The 22,339-nt window shown below is 38.4% G+C and overlaps 1 protein-coding gene and 1 long non-coding RNA gene across 3 annotated transcripts in view; both read right to left on the reverse strand.

Annotated features, from left to right (window-relative positions):
* Positions 1–22,339, reverse strand: part of sash1 (SAM and SH3 domain containing 1) — a 713,255-nt gene that overhangs the window by 337,619 nt on the left and 353,297 nt on the right. The gene's annotated exons all lie outside the window — the stretch shown is intronic.
* The window catches only part of LOC134298164 (uncharacterized), a 125,316-nt gene that overhangs the window by 62,580 nt on the left and 40,397 nt on the right, over positions 1–22,339 (reverse strand). The window contains exon 2 of the long non-coding RNA XR_010005118.1: positions 1–22,339. This exon is cut by the window's left edge and continues 62,580 nt beyond it; it is cut by the window's right edge and continues 17,535 nt beyond it. This is a non-coding gene — a long non-coding RNA (uncharacterized LOC134298164).

A 22,339-nucleotide genomic window follows, 5' to 3' on the forward strand; every position in this document is an offset into this window, starting at 1 on the left:
TCCTATGCAGTCTTCATTCTGCTTCTCTGTGCTACTGAAACTGAGTCCCATGGAGGGAATCACATGATGTAAGGTCATTAGGTGATTGCCTGTGGGACTCTGTTGTGGCAGCTAAGGGAAACAAAGTGAAGACTGCATGTTCTGGAGTCAGGTGCTACCAGAGAAGAGAAGTGGAGAAAGACAGGGAAAGGACGTGGGATGGTGTAACAGTCCGAGTGATTATGACAGACGGCAGCCATCTCTGAATATGGAAAGGCATGGGACCTCAATGACTGGGAAAGGAAGAAGACGGTTTGCTCCGCTGTCCCCCACTTTCCCCCCTCATAGGATGTGGTCTTAAAAGAACCACTGACCCACTCTACTTTCTCTGCTTTTGTGCTGCTTCTGACATTTTGAATGCTGGGTAGGAGAATGGCATCAGCTAGGGTGGCTGGCCCCCTTAGGTAGCATTGATGCTTTCACCTCTCTGTGGAATGACGCTCGACAACCATGCTCATATCAAAATCCATACCCAAACCTGCCCTCAACCTATACATGAGGTTGATCTATAGGTCAGTATATATATGGTACTTATATTCCCATAGAAGGAAATGTAATCTAGTAGATACCCTCACTGTTAGAACATATGGCATTGCCTCTCTTTGAGGTTCTATGCACAAGCTCCCAACTTTCTGTTCTGGAGTTCCCAGCTATGAAGCAGTTAGTGTTTCAAGGAATATAAAAAGTTACAGAAGGAAATAGTAATGGGTAAAGATCACCCTCCCTCTTTGTCCATTGAGAGCCCCTCATGAGAGGATTCCCTTCATAGGACTCTTGGACCAAGTCACATACATTTTATGAAGATATATGTTGATCACCAATATTCATAGATCCAAACACATTTCCCCACTTAAACCTTTGTACCAATGTCTACAAATAATTCAGGAGACTGGGAGGTTCTAGTGGTGGGAGAAATAATAAATCACACTCTCAGTAACTCCCATCACATCATAGACAACACTTCCTACAATTACCCAGAAGTTTTTTCTCTTAATTGGATGACTGATATTTTCTGCATCATCTTGAATTTATTACAAGCAGATTTTGCCTTACACTGCATAGATTTTTTGAAGTCTCAATTTTGGCACATCAAAGCTCATAAACAGTAATACCACCAGTATCTTACCATTAACAAATATTATCAACACTCCACAGAAATACAAAATATACAGAGATACTTGCTCTTAACAAGACATCTTAGCAAGCAGTCAGCTGTGCTGCCTTCAGTGCTCAAACTCCTGACAAGCTTATTCCTCAAGATCTTATACCATTTCTCAAAATATTTATGTACAGCTAGTTCTTCATGGTTTGTCCTTGACTTTACAGTCAGTGTATTTCATTGCTCAGAATTTAAAATAAATGTGTTGAATTTAATTAAAAGTATCCAGCTATACGTACTCTCTGCTAGGATCTATATTCTTCCACAAATTAGTAGGTATTTTACACCCCATACAATTACACATATTTTAAAAATCAGATGTTTATCTGTTGGCAAGATTGGATGCTGTCAACAAAGCACGAGTTATGTGGACTACTAGCAATAATTTAATTCAGTTTCCATTGTGCTGTGCAACAATACATTATGGAATCAATATTATAATGGGGAAACTGGAGTAATTACCATCACCCTAATGTCCCTATTTAAATGCATGAAAAACTGATTAGCTAAAGGAGACCCTATGTGTGTGTATATATATAGCAGAAATAGCACCAGCTTAATATTTATGTTAATACACATTCCATATTATGCTAGAGGTTAAAGGTTATAGAGATAGTTTTCACCATGAATACTTGCCCCAGTATTCTTCCAGAAACAGAAAATGTTATGCATGCAAAATACCATGGATGGAAAAGGTTTGTTCTTTCCTGGTCTTAGTGAGAGCAGGCAGTTTCAATATTTGTGCATATATATTTTTTAATTTGCAGATTGGTTAATTTGTAACACATAAGTGAGTAATCTGCAATGACTATAATTTGAAATTTAAAATTGAGATATAGGGTAAGAGGGTTAGACTGGACAATGAGTAGTGAACTTGGTATTGCACTAGGAGGCTGTTTACATGTATTGGAAAAAATCTGGTGCAATGGTTCTGAATCTGCTCTGATGCATCCCTGGGACCCTTTCACCATTCATATGAAAGCAGATCACTTTGCTGCCATCACTATCTCACTGCCAGCAAGCAGCTCCCTCTATCAGCTCCAGCTCCTTGCGGGGACATAAGAGAAGCCTCCCACAAGGATGGCAAAAACATCTGGGCGTCCCCTGGGCAACGTCCTTGCAGACGGCCAATTCTCTCACACCAGAAGCGACTTGCAGTTTCTCAAGTCGCTCCTGACACGAAAAAAAGCAGGTCTATCCCATAGGCTTGCGAACAATGTTACATGGCTTGGGGTCCAAGATGACATCAAAAGAAATGCTGGTGCTGGCAGAGCCGTGGGTCCATTGGGGTGTGGATAGCAAATTGAGCAGCTTGTTGCCCAATCCTGCTGTCCAAACTTGCAAAACTATGAGATCATCAGGAACCGTGGCTTGTTGCACAGCCAAGCGTTACTAGCTGAAGTTCCCTCTTTTGCACAGCCATTAAAGGAACCCTCTCCAGTTTTCACTCTGGCAGCTATAATAACAATATAATCCTTCAGTGAATTCACCTCCAGAATAGACTTTGCCATGCCAGTTCTGAGCTCATGGCATCCAGAATAGTTCAGTTACTACTTTTACCATCTAGAGAAGGACAGACTGTTAATGCTTAGACAAGTGGTCCAAATTTGTCCTGAGGATCATCAGCTGTATATTGCTGGTGGCAGAAGTAGGAAGGATATAATGAAAAACAAAAGTCATCAATATTCAAACTAATCTTCAGATTCCCAAATTGCCTGGGCCAGGCTCTCAGATTCATTTTTTTTTAATGCTCTCATAAGAAACTGTTTATTTTAAAGAAAATATTGGTCAAGCATTTGATGAAATCAAAGTTAGGATGGTGTTTCTTAAAAAACTAATATCACTTTTTATAGTTTATGCTGACAGATGGAAATCAATGTATTGTTTCAAATGCTCCTAACTCCATCTCACCAAAAACATGCTTTTCACTGCCAGCAACTAATGAGAAATCAGGTGTGGTTTTCATATGAGCATATTTTTATGCTGTCATTATTTTTGTCATGGAAAAAAACAACATCTGTTTTCCCCCTGGCCCTCTAAGCAAAAAGATTTTGATTTAAGAAATAACATCGCTTTAAATTTGAAAATGAATTAATTCTTAGTATAAATCACAGAAGGCAAGATGAGAATAAAAAGACAAACATGAATCTATAAAATAGCATTTAACAATCTCATGCACATAACTGTGATGTGATATATCAATAAACAATGTATTATTATGTTTCTGTCAGATGCTGCAAACCAAGTAAACTACTTGCTTGCTAATGATGGTGATTTCATTGAACCATACAGATATCAACTGGAAGCAAGTTCTTTTCCAATTGATAATTACAGTGAATTCAGGCCTATTTAAGGTACAGTACCAACTCATCCACTGATTTGATATCCATGGTTTCACTTACCAAACTTTCAAAAAATATTACTTCTACTCAAATGTGTGTGTGCCTCACAATGTACCCGGAGCTAATATATGGTATTCTTTCAGCCCAAGTATAGTCAAAATATAGGATTCATGATTTATAGGTGTTTTCAGGTATGCACAGGGGACATTTGAACATATACGCCAAAGATACGGGGTTGTACTGTATCTGCATATCACACTGATACTTAAGCCAGATAAAACATAATGACTTAAATCCAATTATTGCTCCCATTGAATCAACTGTGGAATGTTAAATCAACACTTATATAAATGCCATTGGTCCAGCAGATGTAAGGTAGTGAGAACTAGCAACTGAATTTAGTTTAGAAATTTCCATTGTCCACTCCCAGATTCTTCCTAGACAGGCTTGGTTTGTACCCTCCATGATGTCTCTCAGAAAGCATACAGAGATCATTTGATTTGGCAGCTGTTTGAAAACTAGACGGTCATGGCATTTTGTGCCATTTGTGTGGTTTTGTTTAGATCAGACTGCTTTAAAATTAACTTTATTTATATTTTTATTAAAATTGAATTTTTATGGTAAATAGCAAGGACATTTATATGTGTCTGTTTTAAGGTTGAAAATATGGGATAATGATAGTGGTAACAACAACAACAACAACAATAACAACAACACAGCAACAGCAGCTGAATAATCTGGCAATAAGTGCAGACAAAGACTGCCTGAAGTGAAGATAAGATTCCATACCTCAGCATGCTCTTTGAACAGTCATGCCATGAATCTAGCATCAAAACGACTGCATGACTTCCAATCTTCCCATAGTTCAAACAGTATGAACTATGGTTTCTGACTCATCTTTGTTAAAACCTGCCAGTGCTTCGTTTTTGGCTAAACACCTTATTTATCACACCTGTAATACTATTGTTTACTATTTACATAGTAATGTGGTGCCAATTCTGATTTAGTGTTGGCAAATCTTCTTGCTTTTAAAATGTATTTTATTTTTTGAGAGGAGAAGGGTGACACCAAGCAGTGCAAGCAAAACTAATGCATTTTGCAAGGTAGGCTAAGAAAGCTTCAGGGATTGCAAAAGTGGCTCACAGGCTGCAGTTTCTCCGTCCTTGCTTTAAAATGTCTTCAGGAGATCCTGCCAGTGACCTGAGAAATGTCCTGCTCACAATACAGTGAATCTTGTGTGAAATAAAGGCATCAAGACTGAAGTGTTATTCCCTAGGCCAGCTCTCTTCAAACTAGTTAAGAGGCTAATTATTAAGGTCTGATCAACATCTAATTTTATAACTTCAGTGCCTTGAGCTGTTCATCAGTAGTTCCTCTCCTTTTTTCCCATTAAACCACAATGATCCTACTATTGGCTCTGACTTAGAATCCACCCATCCAACTCATATCACAAGAAGTGACCCTACGATTCTGTTTGGCCAAACATAGAAAGGTTGTCCAATTTCCTCTAAAATTAGGATAGTGAAGAACTGCAACACTTGTAAATAGCCTAAAATGATGTTTTTAAAAGATGCTTTTAGGATGTTTTTAAGATGTTTTTAAAGATGTTTTAAAGATGTTTTTAAATTGTTAGATTTTAGCCTGTTCTTGTAAGCCGTTCCGAGCCCTGGGGGAATGGCGGCATATAAGTTTGAAAAATAAATAAATAAATAAATAAAAATCTGAACGAGGTGCACATTTCAGAAAAGCTGGGCAAGGAGCTGAGATGTGCAGGACAAACTCCACAGCTTTCCAGGCGTGGATAGAAATGTGCAGCAGACAGGCTGTAGGACTGTTGTTTATTTGCGCTTAGCAGCAATGTACCTGCATCCCAGAGGTCGGAAGTGTTCTCTTTTGGATCATAAATCCCCAGGACCCACAGATTATATAGCCAGTGGTCATGCTAGCTAGGGATTCTAATAGTTTAATCCAAAGAAGGAAGATTTCTAAGCTTGGCCGAATTCCAATTTGATTCATGGTGGTGGGATAGGCTAATAGTTTATCTCCTCACATACTGAAGAATTGGTTAACTAGAATTGGTAAAAGTGGGAATAATCTGAACATGCAATTTGCCTGAGATGTCCATTCCTAAGTTGTGAGAATTTATTGGACATTCAAATCAAGTGCAAATTCTACAGACAACCTGCATAGCATAATTTCAGCCTGATATTAGCAGGCAATAACATCAAAGTCTTGATACTGATACTGAAGTGGAATCCTGCAACGTGATTCAGAAAGAGAATTGTTGAAGACAAACCAGCCTGGTAAATATTGTAATAAAGTATATTCATCACTTACAGATGGACTAGAGTTCCCTTATGACTTGTGATGTCCAAGTTCTATAGTCAGGTTCTTGTCAGATTAATGAAGATCTAGTGTAGAGGTGAGGAAGAGGGATGTTATTCTGTGAACTGTAAAATCAGCCTTGAAAGAAACTTGGCACAGGGTCTTAGGCATTCGATTAATTAAACTTCAGCTTGTTGTTCTGGTAAACGGCACACAGTTGGGATTTGCTGTTTGCATAATTTACACTCAGTGTGCTGGCTGACTTTCAACATAGCCTCATGTGGATTTAGTCAAGAATTGCATAATATTTTTTTTCTTTGCAAGCATCATGAAGTTTGGGTAATTAATACCTTTGGAAAAATGGAGCTCTTAAATAACAGTGATTCAATGACCACTCAGACTAGTGTTGTTGCAATTAATAGGACCTCACACATGCAGACAATATAGATGACATTGTTCCACTCACATGGCTAGTCATAACTCCTCAAAGAAGGCTTTGTTACTGTGTTATATATTTTGTAGCAAAGTTCTCTTTAAAATGTGCAATTGAGTTATATTCATTGTTCATAAATGCAAAAATAGGTAAGTGATGGCATGAAATAAACAAGTTGAGTTCTGAAAAATATAATTATGACTTTGTAAGCTATATTCTGAGCAAGACAAGAAAAACTATTAAATTCATTGGGTTGCCATAAATTGACAGATGACTTGAAATTATATTCTACTACTAGCCTCTCTGAGTCCCCCTCGGAGTGAGAAGGGCAGAGTATTAATAAAGTAAATAAAGTAAATAAATAAATACTACTACCACTACTAGTACTATCAGTAATTATAATTTGACCTTAAGCCTAGCAATTCAGTATAAGAATGGATAACAAATAAAAGTAATTCATGCACACATTTGAATGGAGGCTGATCAGCTCACCAAGATGTCAATTTGCAGCTATTCTTTCCCTGGACTACGTGTTAGAGATCAGGACATTCCACAATATTAAAAGGACCATTTTTGTGACAGATTGTAGTGCAGGCACCCAAATGGTCAAGTATACCTCCCTCTCTCTGAATAAAATATAGCAAGCCATATATTTGTCATAGGGCCCAGTGAACTTTGAATGAGCACTTGTTACTACAAGACATCTGCCCAGTTCGTGTGGCAATCTTTCATACAGTTTGTCATTGCCGCAGTACACAATTTCATATATAGAAGAAAACTGGCAGGAATTTTAGGTGATTCGAAGATTTCAGAGTATGCATATATGTATTTGCATACTGCTCTTCTCCTGCTCTTCTCCTGCTCTTCTCTCTCTAGGAACTCAAGGTACCTAACAATATCATGATGCAACCCAATAAAAATTTAAAACAAGCCAGATACAAGCATTTAAAAAATGAAAGAATTGTGTCATGAGTACAAAGTTAAAATGCAATAAAACACAACTACAATTACATGTAAAAGAGCAACCACACCCACCCAAACACACTCAGAACCTCTCCAGCAGCCTGCCCCTCATCATCCTCCAAATGCCCGTGGGAGAAACATGTCTTCACCTGTCTGCCAAAGGTAAGCAGAGAAGGGGCCATCCTGGTCTCTCTTGGAAGAGAGTTTCAAAATCTGGGAGGAACCACTGAAAAGGCCCTCATTGCCACTAAACACACTTGAGCAGGTGGTGGGACAGAGAGATGGCCATCTCCAGATTATCATAGATTTCTAACAGGTTCGTAGAGAGAGATCTGGCCCACAAAATAACCTGGACCTAAGCCAAATTAGATAGATGCCATGACCCCAAAACATACTCACATTCACTGAAATTCTAATGAAGTCCAATTTAGGAATCAACAGAACCCTTGGCTTCCTCACTAAAAAGTCTTTAAAGAGCTGGAAGAGGATTCATTCTGATTTTCCATTTTTTTTGTAGAGGAACATGCTATGAAATTCCTGGAATTCCAGAATGAGTTCTTGTGAACCTGAATGCAATGTGTCTCTATACCTCGACAATAAAACAATACCAAAAACCTACAATAAAACATGTCCTAACTCTCAGAAGTTTGAGATGTGAAAAAATAAGCACATGAAATATGATGTAATAGATCTTCAGTGCTTCAGAAACATGCATACTGGTGATGGGAGATCTAGCATGCCCTCTAGGCTAATGGAGGCCATTCCTCACAAATGAAGAGACCCACGATGTTGCACTGATGGCATACTGAAAGACCTTCAAAGACAACAGCTGGGGAAGTCTGCAAGAACAACTCTCTAAATTTCTGCAGTGTACTAATCTGTTGGGTAGACGGTGTTTTGCTCAGAAAGCTATGATTAATGAAGTTCCTATAATCTCCTTCATACCTTTTGCCTTTTACTGCCATAAAACAGATTATGTGACTACCTGGAAGTAAAAAAGTTTTAAAAAATGGCTTAAACCCCCTTATAGAAATGAGCAATAAAACAACCTAATATATGAAAAAGAAAGCCATAAAAAAGAATATATCAGTAGAAAAGATTAATTTTCTATACAGTGTGAGCCATGATTTACAACACAATTTTGGAAAATAGACTTTAGTCACTGGGTTGTTTTAACAGGTTAAAGTATTTTTATATGACTTCTGGATCTTACTTTAATAAGAAGGAAAAGGAGTCTTAATACGTGAATCTTGAGATTACTACGCTGTCATAAACAAGGTGATTCTGCTTGTTTGAAATAAATTATTCTCAGAAAGCCATTCCCATGGCAGGAAAAGTGCTATTGCTATTGATTTTTCTTTTATATACTTTTCGCCCCCATTTCCATAGGTCACTGCTCCGACTGGAATTTTGTTTGCATGTAAAGTGACTGATGTTGTGACAGCATTCACAACCAATTTTCATAAAACACTTGTCTTCATTTTTTACTTGTAACACAGGAGCAGATGGTAACGCAGACTCTTTTAGCAGCATACTAAGGAGGAGGTGTCATAGATCTGCAGTGAAATGTTTTTCAGTCCCCCTGCCCCCCCCCCCCTTCCACATTTATAAGCCCACAGGTTAAGTCACTGCCATTTCCAGTTGAAAGATCTTAGGTGGCAAACCTGGGAAAGACCTGCGCCTCAGAGACCCCTCCCCAGACAGCTGTTGACAGTCCTGATCTAGATGGACCATTGGTCCGAAACCTATAAAAGCAGCTTTTTATAGCCCCTTGAGAAGCATTATATATGCTTCAAAGAATCTTGAACTTTCCCCATTCTTTTATTTGAAGGGATTTCTTTGAGAGAAAGGCTCACTTCTTACTTGGAAACAAAAAGAGGAATGGTTCTTTCTACCAAAAGAAAGGATTTCAGTTAATTTTAAATGTGCTGAAATAGTGGTTAAAAGACATATATGTGTATGCTGCTTATTAAATATCTTCAAATCAAGATGATTGTGCTACGCTTTCCACTTACTAGATATATCGGACTGCAATGTCCACTATCCCTAATCATCGTGATGATGGCTACACACAACTTGATGGGCATGACACTTCAGTCTTAGCAAATGGGATGCAATAGAAACATTTGCCACTGATTTAATAATTTGATGTGCCAGAATAACTGAGTTGGCAGTGTTGCAGATTGCTCCTCTTCCCTTAGAAGAGGAACAGCAAAAGTTTTGGTTTGCATGGTGAAAATGCCCCCTTTGCTGTTTGGATCAATAAAATTCTATCAGATAGTCCATAAACATAAGCAGGCAAGCTTGTCGAGATACTCTTTTATTTTGTCATCACAAGACAGATTTAAGGGCACCTCTTCCAATCCTTTCTTGTCCACCTCTCCATTTTCCTTTGCTGTGTCTCTCTTTTCAATCTCTCCCCACCCCCCTTCACACACTTCCCTCACAATTACCCAGCTGATTATGAACAAAGTATCTTAAGCCTTGAGGAGCCCTCAGTGGAAGAGTGGATTAAACTGCTGAGCTGCTGAACTTGCTGACCAAAAGGTTGGCAGTTTGAATCTGGGGAGCAGGGTGAGCTCCCGTTTTTAACCCTAGCTTCTGCCAACTTAGTAGTTCGAAAACATGCAAATGTGAGTAGATCAATAGGTACCATTCCAGCAGGAAGGTTAGGGCGCTCCATGCAGTCATGCTGGCCACATGACCTTGGAGGTGTCTATGGACAACACTGGCTCTTCAGCCTAGAAATGGAGATGAGCACCAACCCCCAGAGTCAGACATGACTAGGCTTAATGTCAGGGGAAAACCTTTACCTTTAACTTTATCTCAAGTCTTGGCTCACATATCCGTCCTTTGAAGTAAGGTTAGATGTTTTATTTTCCCTAAGAACAGTGCCCTGCTTACAGTTCACATTCTGTGATGTCCCCTGAACCCTTGGGCCATGATCCTGCCTCCATTATGGACCACAGTGACGAGGACATGGGGTTTGTGCTGATTCAGCAAGACTCTGCCTCTTTCCAGCTGCTTCCTATTGACAATTCTAGTCCACAGCTCATTAAAAAGGCCCTTGAAACGGAGCCTTCTCCCACCAGTTCCCCTCCCTTTGATAGACGAATATTTTGGGAAACTAGTAGGTTTGAGAAAGCTGGCAGGAGAAGGAGTGCGCGATTAGCAGCTAGAGAATCTGCTGATTAACCTGTTTTCCCCTGAGAATTCTCAGGGAGGATCGCATCTGGTGAAGATGTTGTTTTAGCTCTTTTCCCTTGGGAAAAGAGCATTTGGACACCTGCTCTATGAAAAGATTTGAAGTTCCTTAAAAGTTCTGTGCGCTGGTTAGCCAGCGCAGAGTCAACGTGTCAGTTGGAGGATTAACTTCACTTTCAGCCAAGTGTGGACCGCGTTTGGATCCACTACCTTCGAGTCTAGCCGTGCCTTTCCTAGCTGTGTTTCCGTGCCTTGCCCAGCCGTGTTTCCTTGCCTTGCCTTGCCGTGGTTCCAGCCTTGTCTTCCATACCTTGCCTTGGACTTACATTGAACTCTAGCAAAAGACTTGGACGTTTCCCCACTCAAACCGCTTGGAAGTTTGAGTGTGTTTCGGTTTTGGATTACAAACTTTAAACTCTAATATTAGACATTGGACAATATATTACTGGACTATATTTGACCTTTCCTGAAAGGTCTATTGATGAACTATATCTTCTGCTTGTTTTCATTTTAATTTCTTAATTCCTTAATAAAGATATTAGATTGTTTATTGGCCTCGGTGTATTGGTTTCCAGTGCTCTCGCAGCCAGGGGTGTCACACATTCTGACAGGAAGCTACCAGTAAGCCTTGCAGGTTATGCTGCAGTTTTCTTTTTCTACACTCTATCCTTCCTTTTGTGCTGCAATGAACTAACACGGTACTTCTTTGAAAAAGGATCTTGTCTGTTGCTGTTGCTGTGGTTGTTGTTTGTTGATATGTTGTGCCTTCAAGTTGTTGCACCTCAGCAGGGTTTCTATTTGCTCACAGCACCCACCAAGAAACCAAATGTGAAAGTCAAAGCAGTTTATTAAGAAAGCACATATAAAAAACACCTTGGGAAAAACACCACAGAGTAAATAAAGGGTAAAACCCAAGAGTTAATATAGAAGGCTGTGTCTTGGAATACTTTGCCCAAATCTGGGCACCCCCATTGAAAGGAGATGTTGACAAGCTGGAAGGTGTCCAAAGGAGGGTGACTAAAATGATCAAGGGTCTGGAGAACAAGCCCTATGAGGAGCAGCTGAAAGAGCTGGGTATGTTTAGCCTGCAGAAGAGAAGGCTGAAAGGGGACATGATAGCCATGTATAAATATGTGTGGGGAAATCATAGGGAGGAGAGACCAAACTTGTTTCCTGCTGCCCTGGAGACTAGGACGTGGAACAATGGCTTCAATTTACAGGAAAGGAGATTCCACTTGAACATTAGGAAGAACTTTCTCACTGTGAGAGTTGTTCGGTATTGGAACTCTCTGCCCCAGAGTGTGATGGAGGCTCCTTCTTTGGAGGCTTTTAAGCAGAAGCTGGATGGTCATCTGTCGGGGGTGCTTTGAATTTGATTTCCTGCTTCTTGGCAGGGGGTTGGACTGGATGGCCCATGAGGTTTCTTCCAACTCTATCATTCTATGATTCTATGATTTTGTGGCAAAAGCCACAAGCAAAAAGTCAGATCAAACTGTTCATAGAAAACAATCCAAAGGCAGGATAAATCCAAAAATGGAACATGAATCCCTAGGCAAAAATCCAGAAAACCAGGAGCAAAACATGAACATGAATCCCAACATATTCCATGAAACAAGATACTAGAATATGAATTTGAATCTTGGCTTGAACAAGGAACGAGACTAGGAGACTTCACAGGGAAAGCGATGTTGCTAGATCTAAATTCCCACACAGCTTCCTCTGCTTTAAGGTCTACAAAGAATGCATTCTTTTGACCTTGAGGGGCCGGTTTTCATCTCTCTCTCTCTCCTCTCTCTCTCTCTCTCTCTCTCTCTCTCTCTCTCTCTCTCTCTCACACACACACACACACACACACACAAATCCTGTCTCATTTTCAGCACCTGAATCCTTCCCCCTTCAGAGCCAGTCTTAAACATGTATCCAAGTCCACTGCTCCCCCAGATGAGCTAATGTTATCAATGTTGCTTGTAGGTGAAAGATCACCTCCCTGGCTGCTGGATTCCAAAACATGTAGTTTCACATGGAGACACAGCCTGTTGCTCCAACACGCCCTCCTTTTCCTCCTTATCAGCTGCATCTGACTCCAGCATTCTCCTAGGCTCTGAAACTGCATCTGATCCATCAAATCCTGAAACTGCATCTGATCTCTGAGATCCTGAAACCCCAAGCCCCTCAGCTCCATCAGGTTGAATCACAACACAAGTAATTTCTGACTAATATCCATCCTAAGGTAAACCTAAAATGGGGTTTTCTTGACATAATTTGTTCATAAGGTTTGTCCCTGTCTTCTTTTGAGGCTGAGAGTGTGTGAATTGACTAAGGTTAACCAATAGGATTCTGTGGTCAAGCAGGGATTCAAAACCTGGTCCATGAATGACCTATTCCAAAATTCTCTAATATTTACTGAAGTAAATTTCTCCTTATCTGTACAATTTTCTTTGTTCAATGGAAGTGAAAGATGTTTTTCTCTTATTTATTTAGTTTTATCTATACACAGAAACACACACAAATTTAAGTTCAGTTGTGTTAATGCTTTTGTATATATTGCGGCATTAAATTTTGCCATGTTGTACACTGCTCTGAGTCCCCCCTCAGGATGAGAGAGAGCAGTATAGAAATGTAATAAATAAATAAATATTACTGGTTTTCCCCCTTAGCTAACTCATTTACATATTGCTGCTTCACTTCTCTCAAAAAAATTAAATCACCTCAAATGACACGAGCTTTAAAAAAAATACATGTATCTATTTATAGCACAGAAAAGTTAGCAGATGGTCTCTTGGCAGCTTCAACTGCAACCAGGCTATGAAAATGAATGAATGCTGCTCCCCATAATTTATGAAAAAAGAAAATCATCATGGCCAGGAAAGCTCTGGTTCTCATTGAACTCCAATCCATCTTTTGTTTCATGTCTCACTACAATGGCTAAAATGAAACTAAGAGCAATTTTAGGTGCAAGTTTTTCATCCTAAAACTGTAAGCTTTTGTTTGCCTCCATTTTTGCAATTTCTTAAATTACTTTTGTGTTAATATTCTATGCACATATGCACCTTGGAGAAAATCCAACAGGTTTTGGTAGAATGTACTTTCAGGTAAGTAAGCATTCTTAGGATTGGATTGTTAAATGACAGTGTTCTGTTATATATATGGTGGTATAGACTTAAGTCATAACTTCAATATTATAAATGGACTCTGAAAGATACTAATGTACAAAGTAGTACTTCACAGCTTACCTGACCCGTACAGCAGCAGTAACAAAAATATTGAAATTATAATTCACTTGACATTTCATGTTATTCAATTTAAAAGTCTACATTACTTGTATTTTGTGATGTAAAGCCAGATCTTTTATAAGTCTACTAAAAATAAATTTAATGGCTCTTCCTCTCAGGTTTACCATCACAGACACATGAAAAATTAGTTTTTAACAGGATTAGTTACATGTACAACATTCTTCCTCAAGAAAGAGTTGTACATGTTTGATTTTGATGGAACATCAATGCATGTAATGATGCATTGGATTGGAGCCTGACTATTTAATTAAATTTCTAAGTGCCTTCTGGTATGTCATATTATGATAGATGGGTGTCGAAATATTTGAAATAATGAGGCATCCTTAATTTATAATGCCCTGCAGAAGTAGTCAATGACCCTTTTGACTTTTCCACATCTTTGACTTCTTGATGAACACAAGAGACTTAACACCATAAAGGTGCAAAATATTTTTACTGTGGCACAATAGTTAAGTAAAAAAAAACAAACTTGCAATTATTAGTTGCACATCACCCACAGTGCTGGGTATCCTATGTACATCAAATAGTAACAATGCCACTTAGATCAATCTTAGTTCCCCCAAGGAGCTGAGATATGTGGATGAGACTAAAAAATATCTCTGCAAGGCATTGTATATCAGGTTTTAAAACTAAAGAGTAGCTGTTAAAAATAAAATATAGGGAGGAGCACTTTGTCAGATGACATAAAATCTTCCATAATAAAACCAGGAGTTTTGAATTTCATGCTACTTTAATGCTGCCTTTGAAGTAATGGAAAAACTATTTTCTAGCAATTGCTTTAAGGGATCTTGTGTTGTAGTTTTTTGGGTTTTTTTGCAGAATACCCATATTTTTATTATACAAGAGAGCAGAAGTATTCCCCAACTTTTATTGTTGTCTCTCTCTGCCCTTCAACAGTCTTTTATTTGGATAGATTTACTTACTCCTTATGATATCTTCCGTTTGCAACATGAAAATAAGTTTAATTGTTTCCAAAGCCTTTCCCCTCTCTTATCACTCTGTTGTTCTAGCTGACATCACTGCAGGTAACGGCAAACAATTAGGATCCATGTCATGGCCAGGGACTGCCACAACATGGAGAATGGGAGTGGCTGGGGGAGTGCCTGTCTAAACTATCCTGGAGCCAATCCAGCATATGTCGTGCTAGATTTCCCCTTGTCAGTGTAGATCCTCCCCTAGTTGCTTCATATCACAAATACAAAATGTTCATTTGGGGTAAAATGTTTGCTAAAAGAGATTGAATTACTCTTCTTTCTTTCTTTTTTAAAATATAGGATCCTACTCATATTCTTGTCATGTTGTTTTCTAATCATGGTAGCATTATTTCTGTTAAAGAAGTAAAGCTCAAGAGCACACCTACTTCATTAACAGAGATATACCTGTGCAGGTCAAAAATTAAAATCATAATTAAAATATTAAACTTATGCAGCTTAAAATTCCTACTCCTTTACAGCATTATTCTAATTTTAGGAACACAAAAAGCCAAGGGAACTGTTTTTGACCAAAGAAAAGGGATGGCAGAAAAGGGATGGATACTTTGCCTTTAAAGGGTCCAGAAAACAAAGGGGAAATGTTGATAATCAATGCCTCATCTCTTTACATATTTTTGAAGGACCCTTCTCGAATACTATGAGACTGCCAAGCTTATTTCGCACCCTATCACCCATTTCTTTCTCTTTTTTGACATTTGCATTGATGTTTTTATAAAATAAAATTTACATTCAAATATCTGTCCTTGATTCTAAGCCACTCGTTTAAACATATTATTTATTTATTTGATTTATATCCATTGTTTTCCTCATGTGAGAACCAAGATATCCAGATGGATGTCTAAGGGCACATTTACACTCACCACTTGGGTCAGTTTCAAACTGGCATGGAAGACAGCAGTTTCAGTGCACATATGATTAGACTGGTAATAATGGGACTAATTCAAGGCAAGGATGGTGACTACAGAAACTGCTGAAGCTAGCCTCATACTAGTTCCAGGATTAACAGTGTCCATGGTTAGATAGTCAAGTCATGAAGAATGTTTTTCTTTTAACACTTCAGAGCTAATGGTGAAGAATGCTAGTAGCTGCAGTTTAATGACATTGAGAGCAGGACTGGGGAATATTTGTCCCTCCAGATGTTTTAGCCCATGATTCTCCTTAGCCCTGCCTACTATGATCAATGATAAGGGATTATGGCAGCCGCAGTACACATACACATACTGCAATTCCCATAATACATATGTTTATTATACCTTGTGTAGAGCATTCCAAAAGCTATCCATTACAAATGTATTTCTATCTTTCGCCTTAAGAATAAATAACATTGACAGATATTTTATTTTGACATAGGCAACAAGGTTATCAAAATGTTATTGCTACATTGAAAACCCTTTCATATATATGATGCTTTCTAGAAGCTTTAATATATGCTAATTGCTAGTCCCCTTCAAGAAATGATTCACTAACTAATTAACACATATCTTACAAAAAGTTGTTTGCTGTATGTTTCATCCAAATCGATTGGAATTAAATGTGGATAACCATGTGCTGCAGCATTGATTGGTTTTCCCTCACTGACCCCAAGCTAATATTTCAGTTAATGTCATATTTTCTCTCTGATTACATTTGTACTAGTAGCCATATGCAATAGGTAAGGAGGAAAGTGTAAACAAATTTTCTGATCAATCTATCATGTTTTCTGCAGACAAATGTACTAACTGAAATTCTCCATCTCTGTTGAATTTCCTTTTTCTTGAAGACCTTTTGGGGATCCCTTTTAAGCTTTGACAGATCTCAGGTGTGAAAATTGATCCCTGGACCCATGGAAGTTGCCGACTCCTGCTTTAGAGAAAGCAAGCAGTGCAGAGGAAGTTAAACTGTTAGTGGGACACTTCAAGGACTTTATTTTTGATCAGTCCAAAGAAGTAATCAAAGCTTTCCAAATAATTTATTTGGGACTCCTGGTATTTTAGTGATTTGAAAATCCATTAAGACATAAAATGCCCTTATTTAGGCATAAATTACTTGGAATCCTAACACCAATGTCAATACAGACCTCATCACATGGGCCTAGGGCTTTGTCCTACGATGCTTCCATAATATAACACAGGTCTACTTCTGGTGAGGCTCTGACTTGGAAGCGTTGTAGGGTGGAGACCTGACAAACAGGTGGTTATCTGTGTTGTCATTAGTTAAGCTGGGAACAGTCAGACAGCAAGGGCTTCTACCATGTGATGGAGAAGGGGGTAATGCGGGGGCACTTGAGGACTGTTTCCACCGCTGCTCAGTGGATTTGCCCCACTGCTCCATGATACCCTCATTGTCTCTTGGATTAAGGAACTCAATGTGATGAGGTCCCCAGAGGCTTTGAGTTCATCAGTATGGATTCAAGTTGAATGTATTTTATGGCATTTTGTTTTTTTGCTATTAGTAGTACAATTACAGAAATGTGTACTGTACTTGAAGCTCTTACTCCATTAGTCTTTGAGGCACAATCAAACATGCCTATGCTTGTTTACATTATTTATAGCGATGTGTAAAAGTACAGTGAAACACCTTCTGGAAGATTTGTGTGCCTTGAGTAAAATAAGTCCTGATAAAGGAACTCATGTTGCTCTGTTTTTATATGTTATATAATTTTAAAAGCTGTTTCATTGTTAATGTAGACTGCCTTTGAGCCTTGGAAAAAGATACAGAATGTATGGCCCAATTCTGGGACTTGTTGTTACATTAGTAGATAGTAGTTATGTCAGAATTCCTCTGTCATATTTAAAACATTACTTAAGAGAACTTAGTTTTAGTGGCAGTCTTAAATACTGTGTGAACCTTTTCAAACAGTCTATCCCTTCACAATAATTGAACCAGAGGATTTTCAAATCAAATGTGAAGTTACTTATGATCTAAGTAAGATATATAGCATGTCTCTGAGATCAGCTTCTTTGCAAGAAAAAATAGACGATCTAATATAGGTTTTTAAAAAAGAACCCACGTTAGATCTAGGAAACCATAGACCAGTTAGCTTAACATTTCTTTCAAAAAAATGGGTGGAGAATATTATTAAGGATGACATCCTAGTAAAGTCATGCTCGAAAAGAGTCTACACTTTTTGCTAAGGTAACTCTTATTTCACCAACCTTCATAGTTCTTTTGAAAACAAAAAGAAACAGAAAGACATGAGGTATCCAGTAGTCATAATTTATTTGGACCTTAACAAAGGCTTTTGATAGTTCAATACCAAAGAAGCCATATTTCTCATATATTCTGATGGAACATAAGCTACAAACCAAGAATGGGATCTCAGCTCAATGAAACTCAAGAGTGCAGCTGCTGTTAAATGACAAACATAAGAGAAAATTAAAAATAAAATGTCAATATAACTCTGCCCTTCTGGGGGGATGGATGCTCTGGGAGTGAGTGTCTTCTGTGACAATTGGTCCTGTAACAGTTGGTCGCTATGAGCAATAATATGGGGAGAAATAGTTTATAATGATTATTGATAATAGTTTGTCCATGTCATATGCTCTGGAAAAGAGGCAACAGTTATGAGTAAACAGTTATGAGTATAGTATCAGAAACTATAGCATGAAAAACATGTATCAAAAATCAGAAAAATCAAGTTTTACTGCTCCTTATTAGAAACATACATACGTCAAACCAAGTCTATTTTTGGTATTATTATCATCACATGATAGAAGTAAGGTATTTATTTATGTTTAGAGATCAGGCTGAGTTGGAAATGTGTTTTACATACAGTAGAGTCTCACTTATCCAACACTCACTTATCAAACGTTCTGGATTATCCAACGTATTTTTGTAGTCAATGTTTTCAATACATCGTGATATTTTGATGCTAAATTCATAAATACAGTAATTACTACATAGCATTACTGCATATTAAACTACTTTTTCTGTCAAATTTGTTGTTAAACATGATGTTTTGGTGCTTAATTTGTAAAATCATAACCTAATTTGATGTGTAATAGGCTTTTCCTTAATCCTTCCTTATTATCCAACATATTCACTTATCCAACGTTCTGCTGGCCCATTTATGTTGGACAAGTGAGACTCTACTGTACTCTGTTTTCGATTGTTATAAAGCAGCTATTCAATTTCCCAACCAGCTGCCTCTTCACATTTACACACATGGTAAAGCTGTGTTTCAAAACAGGAGGAATGGACTCCAGATTCTCAATAGCATGAGACACAAACACTTCAAATATGTGAAAACAGGATTTGAGAGCTATATCCTTAGCTATCATAGCAAGTTACAATTACTAAATATTTTTGTCCAATTGTCTGATCCATTGGGACCGTTTTCAGAATCACCAGTGCCTCCATCTGGGCAACATAATATCTGAGGTTAGCCCTGGCATTACTTCATCTATTTATTTAATTTAATTTAATGACTGGTAGTCCACTAATTCTACATATAAAATATTACCAAATTGTAATTTCTTGGGCAACCTATCATTCAAGCCTCCTCCTTCCCCAATGTTTATCTGCACTCTCAAAATGAAAAGCATCTTGCAACACCTCCGAAAGTTTAAATGAATGGAAATGTTATACTGTGTATACATTAATAAGTGAAGAAATCTGAAGCCACCCAGTAAAAAGACAACCCATATGATTAGTTAAACATGCAACTATTAAAATATGGCACCAAAGAGGCAGCCCAAATTAGGCCTTTCAAAACACTTGTCACTGAACGAAGGATTGTTGAAATTTCAGACAGGTTAAACGTACACTGTGTTTTGAGTGAAATAATTATCTTTCCAGGGTTGCAATTACACGAGTGCTTAGTTGCCATGGGAACCAGGCAACATATAGATGTTGTCAGATGAAGACATCAAGGGGCAGACAGTGGATTTTCAAATCACTACATGCCAAGTGTCATCTGTCATACATTTCACTGTTCAGTTTGTAAGAAGCCAGGAGGAAAATGAAAAGACAGAGATTAGCATTTCAAAACAATGATTTAATAGCATTAAGCTTATAACTCTTTATCCCATGTACCACAGTAGCAGGATCACTATCTGAAATTTCTCTCCCATTTTCTCTTTCAGCTAATGTTGATAAAACACATGGAGCAATACAAGGAATTAGGCGCACAATGTCAGCCTTAATTCTGGACTTACTTTGCCATTTCCTTCAACCTAAATCCCTCCTATTTCTCTGTGTTAAAATGTCCTGCCGTCTTGGGCTTTCATGCTTTTAGTGTGATGCCCCCGTTGACCTGTTCTCCAATTCCTTTCAAGCAAGTAAAAGACATAATAGGTCTTACAATCTGTCTATAACAACAAGAACAAGGACCTGTGCTGAGAATTCCCCCTTGGTGTGAAGACTGCAAATGCTCCCAACTGTGAGCTATGTGTAAAGGATAAGAACAGACTGACAATCTGGTTTTAATACAACATTTGGTTCACTTTCAGTCTAAGATATTTGATGGCTGATTGTGATATATAGCTTTTAACCAATTGAGATGAAAAGCTTTCACTATACATTATTCTTTAAAAAACATTTGAGATATTAAAATGCTTCCTAAGCCATACCTTTGTTGTTTGCTAAATCCAAACAACATCAAGTACAAATTAACAGGAGTTCTGAATCTAAATCAAATGCTCTGTTTCATCTTCCTTAAGTCCCTATAGTTGACAAACATATTGATAAATAATGGTGCTTAAGTTAAGGGAAGTATGTCCAAGCAATCTAATACAAAAGTACATGAGATTCACTGAACTACACATTCAGGATTCCCTAACAACAACAACTACTACTACTACTACTACTACTACTACTACTTTATTTTTTACCCACCTCTCCTTATGGCTCGAGGCAGGTTACAGAATATTTAAACACCTAAACATTGTTAAAAAAACCCACAAATACACATATTTAAATGTATTATCTATAAAAGATACATATTGAAAAACACAAAACAAAGATTAACAAAGGACGTGAGTTTAAAAGTCATGCTTAAAAAAAGGTCCTCTGGGTGGTGGCTGCCAGTCAAGTTCTGGCAGGCTGGAGCAGGCACTCTCTAGAAGACCTAAGTGTTCAGGGCGGATTGTACAGGAGAAGGCAATCCTTTAGGTAACCTGAACCCAAACCATGTAGGGCTTTAAAGGTCCAAACCAACACCTTATACTTTGCTCAGAAACTATTTGGCAGCCAGTGGAGTGACTTTAGGATAGGTGCAATATGCTCACTCCTAGATGTTCCTGTAATCAATCTGGCTGTCGTATTTTGAACCAACTGGGGTTTCTGAACTTGGTACAAAGGTAGCCCAATGTAAAGCACATTGCAGTAGTCCAACCTTGAAGTTACCAGGGCATGCACTACCATCTTAAAGTCCTCCAAACCTAGGAAGGGGAGCAGTTGACGTATCAGCCAAATCTGATAGTAAGCATTCTTGAGTGTTGCATTTACCTGGTCTGACATTTGGAGAGATGGATCCAGGAGCACTCCCAAGCTGTGAACAAAGTATTTCATGGGGAATGTAACCCCATCCAGAACTGGTTGACACACCTCCATCCCCAGATTAGGACCTCTGTTTTGGCTGGATTCAGTTTCAATTGGTTTTTCCCCATCCAGTCCATTACCTCCTCCAGACATTCATTCAGAGGAGACATACTATCCTTAGCTGAAGCTGTTTTTGAAGGCATGGAGAAATATTTGGGTATCATCAGCATACTGATAACACTTTGTCCCATGCCTATGGCTAATCTCGCCCAGCAGCTTCATGTAATATTAAAGAGCACTGGGGATAAAATGGCACCTTACAGCTCCTGTTTTGAAACATACTCTAAGGCTCATCTATGTTTGTTTTGGTAGCTATTTTTCAAAGGAAAAAGAGATCTTAGTTACATATTACATTGCTTTACATATAATAATGCATATTTTGAAATGAATAGTTTAAGACAAGTGATCTCAGATTTTTTACAGCCCTCCTTGTTCCAACAAGGGAGATGAAGAGACGTGAAGAAGCCATGTGTCCCATGAGCATGAGGTGGTGGTTCTCAATTATTTCTCCTCTTCATTGCAGCCTCCTCATGCTCCTGGCAGACATGGCTTCTTCCTGTCTCCTTGTCCCTTTTCCATTGTTGTCTCCACTCTTGATGACTGCCTCTTGCTCTCCATTGGCTTCCCTCCCATCTTCTCAGCTGCTGTTGCTTCCCCCTTTTTTATAAAAACAAAAACAAAACAAAAACCTGTGATACTAAGGTGGCAGCAACAACAAAGAGTAGCAGTCTGGAGAGGAGAGGTTGCCTATATTGGCCACGCTGAGCCAACAGTGGCAGGCTGTGGTGGCATGAAAGGCAACTTTCATAGTGCGAGGTTTGAGGGGGGAGACTTTCAATTGGGCAGCAAGACAGATAAGTAAAGTTGGAATAAGAACTATTTTTAACCCAAAATCAAGATTCAAAACAAGGGGGGTGTCATCTATAGCATCTTACAGTCAATGAAAGACAGTAATTAAAATTGTATGTAATTTGCAAGGTCTGTGAGAGTGAGGTGTCAGAAGTGAGACATCAAAAAGTTGGGGAAGCCTGCCTTTATGATTGTACAGATTTAAACAAATTGAAAACTGA

The sequence above is a fragment of the Anolis carolinensis genome, chromosome 1 (assembly GCF_035594765.1).
Source record: "Anolis carolinensis isolate JA03-04 chromosome 1, rAnoCar3.1.pri, whole genome shotgun sequence".
NCBI classification, from domain to species: domain Eukaryota; kingdom Metazoa; phylum Chordata; class Lepidosauria; order Squamata; family Dactyloidae; genus Anolis; species Anolis carolinensis.